At 46.8% G+C, this 8,612-nt stretch overlaps 1 protein-coding gene across 2 annotated transcripts in view; it reads right to left on the minus strand.

The window, feature by feature from the left end:
- The window catches only part of LOC143961337 (uncharacterized), a 58,233-nt gene extending 58,042 nt beyond the window's left edge, over positions 1-191 (minus strand). For both annotated transcript variants that reach the window (XM_077470599.1, XM_077470600.1), the window contains exon 1: positions 71-191. The gene's annotated coding sequence lies outside the window, so the exon portion shown is untranslated. The remainder of the gene's footprint in view (positions 1-70) is intronic.
- Between the last annotated feature and the right edge of the window lie 8,421 nt (positions 192-8,612).

Consider the following 8,612-nt stretch of genomic DNA (forward strand, 5'->3'; position numbering starts at 1 on the left):
ACTAAATGATATCACCTGGAGGGAAAACTTTATTTATAAACTGAGAACAAAGTCTATAAGTCAGACTGACCTGAACCCTTCCTGATGATCTCTGCACTGTAGGAGGGAAATCTTTGCTGCTACTGACAACTCCAGTCCTGGAACGACTTTTGCACACAGCAGAGTCACATGCAGGGTTCCTATTGGCTTGCAGCCATGAAAGGAAGTTAGCTATTCTCCTGCAAGGCAGTCTGGGAGTCGTAGTCCATGGCTCAGTCTGCAGGACGTGAATTTTTCCTGTGGTATGCCACATGGCCCTTTAAATATTAAAGGGACCTTATGCCCAGTAAACTTGATGAGATTGTCGGATGAACGATCGTCCGTTTTTTGGGGGGTTTTTTGCATGCTAATCTCAGATCGAATCTGATGAGTTTTCTGATCTGATGAGTCATGAAAATTCCAGTATGACAGAAAAAAAATTCGGAAGTGATGTCATGTCTTTTAATGCATTTGTATTGCATTTTTGTTTGCTTCCATGATAGCTGTACCGATTAAACGAAAATCGTACAATCTGGCATGTCCGATAGAATAATATCGGATGAACTGTTATGACTGGCTCTCGAAAGCTCTGTACTAACGATCCAATTATTGTACGATCGCTTCAAAAGCGATATTTTCCGTATGACTTTCTGATCGTGTGTACGGGGCTTAAAGCTCATCGCACACGTTACAATGTGATTGTACAATCTCCTTTCGATCTACCAGCAACTATTTAAAGCAAGGGATTGGATCCAGATCGATTGACTAGAGTAGGTCTTCATAACACAAGACGTTCCGTCATGCGTGTCAGGAACATGTGCAGAATCATGCGTTTCCAACACGCACAGAAACTCGCTGCTCTTCAGCAAACGTGCAACGGTTCTTTTTTTACAATTATTTAATTTTATTTATTCGAGGGACACAGTCCAATGGGCCAAGAAACAAGGAAAGAGAGGAAGGATAGTTAAAAGATATATAGCAGAAAAGAGAAAGAGGAAGAAGAAGTCAGAGAAAGGGGGTTGAGGGGAAGGGGGAGGAGGGGTAGGGGGGAGGTGGGGGCAGGTGTCTGGGGGGTTAATCTGTGTAAGCCCCCTACGCGAGGGGGCAGGTCAAACGGGAATCTGGATGTTCAGTAGCCAAGGGGTCAGCGGTTAGTCATTTAGTTATAAGGGTGACCTTCAGTCACTCGGGTCGCTGTCAAGGAGGGCTCTTCCTTCGTCTGAAAAGATAAAGGCTAGGGATGCACCGAAATTTCGGCCGCCGAAACATATCGGCTGAAAGTGCCCTTTTCAGCAATTTGCCGAAAGGAAAAAACGTCCGATAATTGAGCCAAAAATGGGGAGGGGCCTGGGGCAGAACTCCCCCGCCCCACCCCTGGTGCCACCCATGATGGGGGGTGTATAGCGCAGGAGAGCCACCACCGTCTGGTTGAATAGAGCGCCGGGAACATCACAGCTATAATTTCAATAGCTGTGTGTTCCCCGTCGCACGCCGTCACACACAGCCCCTCCCCCTTGTCCGGGGAACTTTAATAGACAGATCACCTGTCCAGATTGGATGGGTGATCTGTCTATCAAAGTGCCTGGACAAGGGGGAGGGGCTGTGTGTGACGGCGCGCGACGAGGAACACACAGCTATTGAAATTAAAGCTGCGATGTTCCCAGCGCTCTATTCAACCAGACGGCTCTCTTCACTGCACAGGGGCATCGCTGGCTGCATCACTGGCTGAATCACTGGGGGGGGCATAGCTGGCTGCATCACTGGGGGGGGCATAGCTGGCTGTATAACTGGGGGGGGCATAGCTGGCTGTATCACTGGGGGGGCATCACTGGGGGGCATTGCTGGCGGCATCGCTGGGGGGGCATTGCTGGGGGGCATCGCTGGCTGCATTGCTGGGGGGCATCGCTGGCTGCATCGCTGGGGGGGCATCGCTGGCTGCATAGCTGGGGGGGGCATCGCTGGCTGCATCGCTGGGGGGGCATCGCTGGGGGGGCATCGCTGGGGGGCATCGCTGGGGGGCATCGCTGGGGGGGGCATCGCTGGCTGCATCGCTGGGGGGGCATCGCTGGCTGCATCGCTGGGGGGGCATAGTTGGGGGGCATAGCTGGCTGCATCGCTGGGGGGCATAGCTGGCTGCATCGCTGGGGGGCATAGCTGGCTGCATCGCTGGGGGGCATAGCTGGCTGCATCGCTGGGGGGCATAGCTGGCTGCATCGCTGGGGGGCATCGCTGGCTGCATCATTGGGGGAAACACTGGCTGCACTTATCTCTTTTATCATGTCGCCAGTCTCTGACCACCTCCTGTACCATGTCGCCAGTCTCTGACCACCTCCTGTACCATGTCGCCAGTCTCTGACCACCTCCTGTACCATGTCGCCAGTCTCTGACCACCTCCTGTACCATGTCGCCAGTCTCTGACCACCTCCTGTACCATGTCCCCAGTCTCTGACCATCTCCTGTATAAAAATATTTTTTAAAAACAGTCATTTTCGGGAATTGGTGCTGTTTCGGTATCAGTTTCGGTTTTCGGCCTAGTGTATTTTTCATTTTCGGTATCGGTTTCGGCACCAAAAAACCCATTTGGTGCATCCCTAATAAAGGCGCTCCATGGCGACCAGGTCTTGGAGAATCGTTCTTGCTGGTGTTGCGCAGGTAGTACCAGGTCTTCAAACCTACTTATTTCCTTTACTTTTCAGATCCACATCCCTACTGTCGGGGGTTGCGGAGATTTCCACCTAAGAGGGATGCAGGCTTTAGCAGCATCCAGAAGGTGCCGGATAATAGACTTTTTGTAAATCTTCCCTGGAATATTAGTGGCGTGCAAGAGGAAGTATGCTGGGTCGTACAGTATTTCACGTTCCGTGAGTTTTTGGAAGGTATGTTGGACTTCCGTCCAAAAGTGTTGCAGTTTGTGATAGGACCAAAAAATGTGTAAGATGGTGCCCTTGTCTTCTTTGCATCTCCAGCACTGATCCAAGGTGTCTGGAAAGATTTTCTTCAATTTCACAGGTGTTCTGTACCATCGGGTTAGGATCTTAAAATTGGTCTCTTGTGTTTTCGTGCAAATAGATTTATATGTAAACCCGAGAATGTGTTGTACTGAAAGTTTTACCTAGGTCCTTTTCCCACTTTTGTAAGAAATTCAAAACATGAGGTTTCGCCGGGTAATTAATAGGTCGTATTTGGGCGAGAGTGTGTGGGGCATTGCCCCCGTCTCCAAGCAGAATTCCTCAAAGGTGGTAAGGGGTCTGGCAAACCTGACCGGGTCAGAATGGTTCTGAAGAAGTGGGAGAGTTATATGGCACCCCAAAAACCAAGCCGGAAAAGACCAGACTGGTCCACTAGCTCCAAGATCGACAGCCATGCCCCTCTTCTCAAGAATCGGGATGCCTGTGTAAGGCCCAAGTCCTTCAGATTTTGGAAAATGGAACTGTCAATTCCCAGAGGGAAGAGAGGGTTTCCCAAAGTTGGGTACAGGGGTGATGCTTCTGAGGATATGTTGGGAGATGAGAGTAGGGCTGAGCATATCTTGGCTGTATTGCCTATTAGGGGGTGGTTCTTCATATCCCATGTGAGGGAGGTGTAACACCAAGGGGATCTACTAAGTGGAACGTCCGATTGGGCCTGTTCGATACACACCCATAGTTTAAAATCCGAGTGTCTGTTCCAGTCTACCAACCTACTCAGATGTATCGCTTGGTAATACTTATGTATGTCCGGCACTGCCAGTCCCCCGTATTGCTTAGGTAACATTAGCTGTTTACGCTGTAATCGAGGGCGTCTATGAAATCGAAAAATGTCGCTTGAATTTGTTTAAAATAGCTAGCCGGGATATGGACTGGTAGTGCTTGTAGAAGATAGAGGAACTTGGGAAGAGTGTTCATTTTAATAATGTTGCAACGGCCTAACCAAGAGTGAAGTCCAGTGTTCCATTTTTCCAAAAGTTGTTTAACTCTATGAAGTAGAGGTGGGAAATTTAGCTCAAAGATTTTGGCAATGTTGGAGGGTATCAATGTGCCTAAGTAAGTCAGTGCCTTGTCAGTCCATTTAAATTTAAAGTTGTTTTGTAGTTGTACGATTAACTTTTGTGGGAAATTGACCCCCATTGCCTCCGACTTAGAAAAGTTAATCTGGAGGTTTAAGAGTTTTCCATATCTCCCAAACTCCATCATCAGGTTAGGAAGTGAAACCATGGGGTTTGTAACGGAGAATAGCATGTATGTTGATACTTTGTACTGGGTGTCTCTTATCTTGACACTTTCAATGTCTGGGTTATGTCGGACCGTGCAGAGAAATGGTTCCAACGACAGGGCGAAGAGGAGGGGCGATAAAGGACACCCCTGGCGTGTCCCGTTAGTAATTTCAAAGGTGTCTGAGAGAACACCGTTGGCCCGGACCCTTGGTGCTGGTCGGGAGTAGATTGTGAATATCCACTGGAGCATTCTGGTACTGAAGCCAACGTGTCGCAGGACAGCTAACATAAAATTACAATTCACCCTGTCAAAGGCCTTCTCCGCATCGGTACTCAGAAAAACGCATTGTGTCTTTGAATGGTTTACTGCCTGAAGTAGATTCAGTACTTTTGTAGTATTGTCCCTTGCCTCCCGTGTAGGAACAAAACCCACTTGATCTAAGTGTATCAGGCTCGGGATAAGGTGTTGAATCCCATTTGCTAATATCTTACTAAATAGTTTGAGGTCTAAATTAAGCAGTGAGATCGGCCGATAGCTGCCACAGGATGTTGGATCTTTCCCCTCTTTGGGAATCACGGAGATGTGTGCTATTAAGGTTTCGACTGCGAATCTTGAAGTTGAGCCTAGGGCGTTGAACAATTTGACCATATATGGGGCAGGGGGGGGGGGAGAAGAATTTTGGAGTATTGGGCTGTGAAGCCATCCGTACCGGGTGCCTTCCCCTGTTTAATGGCCCGACCGCTCCTTCAATTTCCTCTATAGTGATGGGGTCTTCAAGGATATCTTTGTCTGTGTCTGATAATCGGGGCATGAGTGATGACAAATAAGAGTCTATCTGTTCATGGGTAGGAAGATTGGTCGTCAAATTATATAATGAGTTATAGAATTCCCGGAATTCTCTCGTAATATCGGGTGGTTTTATTACTTTGGGTTTATTGGGGGGTATTAAATGTGGGATATATGTAACTAATCTCTGCTCCCGCAAGGTCCTGGCCAGAAGCTTCCCGCATTTATTTCCTGACTCGTATGAGAATTTCCTGCATATCTGTAGTGCTGCCTTTGCTTTAAATTGTAGGGTATCTGTAATTTGTGTCTGTTTGACCAGCAGATCTCTCTCTCTAAGGATGGGGTTTGTGTTTGTTTATGATGGAGCTCCAAGGCGGCCAGATCTGTAAGTAGGGACTTGAGCTGTTCCGTCCGTTTCCGTTTGATCCTGGCCCCGTGTTTAATCAACACACCACGGATAACCACCTTGTGTGCCTCCCAAATAGTGCCTGGATCACAGTCTGGAGTATTGTTAGTGCTGAAGTAGCAGTTCAGTTCCCTAGTAACGTCCTCTAGGATGTCCTTGTCTTGTTAGAGACTTTCATTCAGTCTCCATTGGTTAGTCTTGGTGGCCATGGAATCATAAAGAGCATATGTCAAGAATATAGGGGTGTGGTTGGACCAGGTAATGGAGCCTATGGAAGAGGTGCATACAGCGTGTAACTGGGCATGGGGGATGAGGAAATATTCAATTTGCGTGTATGTCTTATGGGGGGTAGAATAGAAGGTGAAATCTCATGCCAGTTAAAGCCACAGTCACAGCGGCCACAGTCACGGAGCTCAGGACTGGGTCGTGAGTGCGCCGCCAACGTGATTGTGCCCAGCCGTGCCATTCTGCCGACGTTTATCGTCACGAGGCGGTCCTTAAGCGGTTAATGGCCGTGGTGATCAGGGGGAAGCCTGGAGCACCTTCATTCCACCATCGCCAGGCAACAGCCGTGCAACGGTTCTTAATGGTACCTCCATCTTGGCACAATTTTACGAAAGGGTTGGGGGGGATGATTTTACCCCCTTCCTGACCAGAGCACTTTTTCCGAGAGCGACAATTTTGAAAAAAAACTTTTTTTTTTTTTAATTTTGCTATAATAAATATCCCCCAAAAATATATAAAAAAATTTTTTTTTCCTCAGTTTAGGATGATATGTATTCTTCTATATATTTTTGGTAAAATAAAATAAAATTGCAATAAGCGTATATTGATTGCGTTATGTGAAAGTTATAGGGATAGTTTTATGGCATTTTTTTTTATTCATTTTATTTTTTTTATTTTTTTTACTAGTAATTTTTATCGGGACTGCGACATTATGGCGGGCACATCTAGTTAACACTAGGGGGTTAACACTAGGGGGTGATCAAGGGGTTGTGTTCCCTAGTGTGTGTTCTAACTGAAGGGGGGCAGGGGACTGTAGGGGAGATGACAGATCGCTGTTCATACTCTGTATGAACAATTTGTATCGTTATCCCTCAGAGAACCTGAAACTGTGTGTTTACACACAGATCCCAGTTCGTCATGTGAAAGCCGCGATCGCGGGCACTCACATCGGCTCTGGGGGCAAGCAGCGGGCATGCGCCCCTAGTGGCCACAAGGCGAATTGACATAACATCGTTTCACCCAGCCGTGCCATTCTACCGCAGTACAACTGCAGCGGCTGGTCGGCAAGTGGTTTTTAAAGTGCCAACATTGCAATAATGAAACTAGAAAATGAAGCGTGATAAAGTGACAAAGAAATAGTATATTGCTAAAAAATTATATATATATATATATATATATATATATATATATATATATATATAGAATCCTTTGATTGCTGTGATAATAAAATCTAAGTGTCACATTCCACAGACAAAATAAAAATAATAATAAACAAGCTTTTTTAAAAAATATAATGGGGGTGTGTGTGTATATATGTATATATGTGTGTGTGTGTGTGTGTGTGTATGTATGTATGTATGTATGTATGTATGTGTATATATATATATATATATATATATATATATATATATTAGTGCCACAAACGTGAATCATAAAGTGCTATGGTGTATATAACAGTGACTAGGGATGGCCTTGCGGTTCAGACTGTAGTGACACAAATCACTAGCTATTAGATCCACAAAAGTCCTTTTAAGGACTGGTATAGGTTACAGTATATAGGGTTCTGGTTCACTGCTGCTGATTGCTGTGCTGCTGATTGCTGAGTGCACTGCTGACCGATTCTGCAGCTGTCTTTTGTCAGTTTAGGGACAGGACGCTGTGTGGAGCAGGGACAGTCAGTTTAATCACTAGCTATTACTAATAGGTCCACAAAGGTCCTTTTAAGGACTGGTATAGGTGTACTATTTGGTGTGCAGTATATAGGGGTGTAATACACATATAAAATACTTGCACATATAGAAAGCATAGTATAGTGCATTTCCACTGTGCAGCATTGTGACTGCTGAGTGGTTCTGCAGCGATACTACAAAGAGAGACAAACGCAATTTAAAAAAAAGTATTATAACTGGTGTGATAGACCAGTGGCCCCCAAAAATGACAGATTGAAGCGGTGTGTTATATACCTTCTTCCACATACATACTGCACTTCTCTAGAGACTTTTGTCACATGGTCATTTAAAAAATGACAGGCATAGGAAGAGGCAGGCCCTTCCGCAGGGGTGGTAGGGGTAGGGCAGGAGCAACAGACTTGAGCCAAAGTGGCAAATTGCAGAAGGTGTGTGCGATTACGTCAAAGGACACACCAGACTTGGTTGAATGGCTCCATCAGCCTTACTCTTCTGCACCCTCCTCATCCTCTCGATCTGTACCCTCTTCACTCTCTGCTGTGTGTACCCCCAAAGACACTACCACCAACACCACCACCACCATATACCTTCTGCTTGAGTCACAGGAATTATTTTCCGATCCATCACAAGACATTTCCGATGCGCAGCCAATCTTGGCATTGGATCAGGAAGAGGAGGTAGCAACAACCACCACTCAGCAGTCTAACGACAGTACCAGATAAGCCCAAGGAGGAGGTCGGTCCCTGGTGTTGCTGCCTACTCCGAGATCTCTAATTATAGTGGTGGGGAAGGTGACGTCGATGATGACGTGTCTAGTGATGTCACGTGGGTGCCCACAAGAGAGGAAGAGGGGGGGAGTTCAGAGGGAAATATGGACCAGCAGATAGGGAGGAGAAGCAGGTGGAACTTAGATTGCACAGGAGGGACAAAGCAGATTGTTAATGTATCAGGAGCAAGGCATCAACCATGTACGGTCACATCTGGCGCTCCCAGGACGTCGGCACATGGCTCCGCAGTGTGGGCTTTTTTTAACGTGTCCGCTGCTGACAATAGTGTTACCATCTGCAATCTTTGCAGTCAACGCATAAGTTGCGGTAAGCCCAACACTCACCTAGGGACGACCGCCTTAAGAAGGCACATGAGCTGCCATCACCGAGCCCAGTGGGAGCAACGGAACCCACAAAGCCACACTCTTGGCTCTCACCGTCCAGCCTCGTCTTCTACTTCTCCTTCTCCTCTCTCCTCACAATTGTCTTCCACTCCACCTTCCATCATGCCGTCCTCATGTTTTTCTGC

Source organism: Lithobates pipiens, unplaced genomic scaffold, assembly GCF_037356315.1.
Source record: "Lithobates pipiens isolate NorthernLeopardFrog02 unplaced genomic scaffold, aLitPip1_a1.2 Scaffold_8, whole genome shotgun sequence".
Taxonomy (NCBI): domain Eukaryota; kingdom Metazoa; phylum Chordata; class Amphibia; order Anura; family Ranidae; genus Lithobates; species Lithobates pipiens.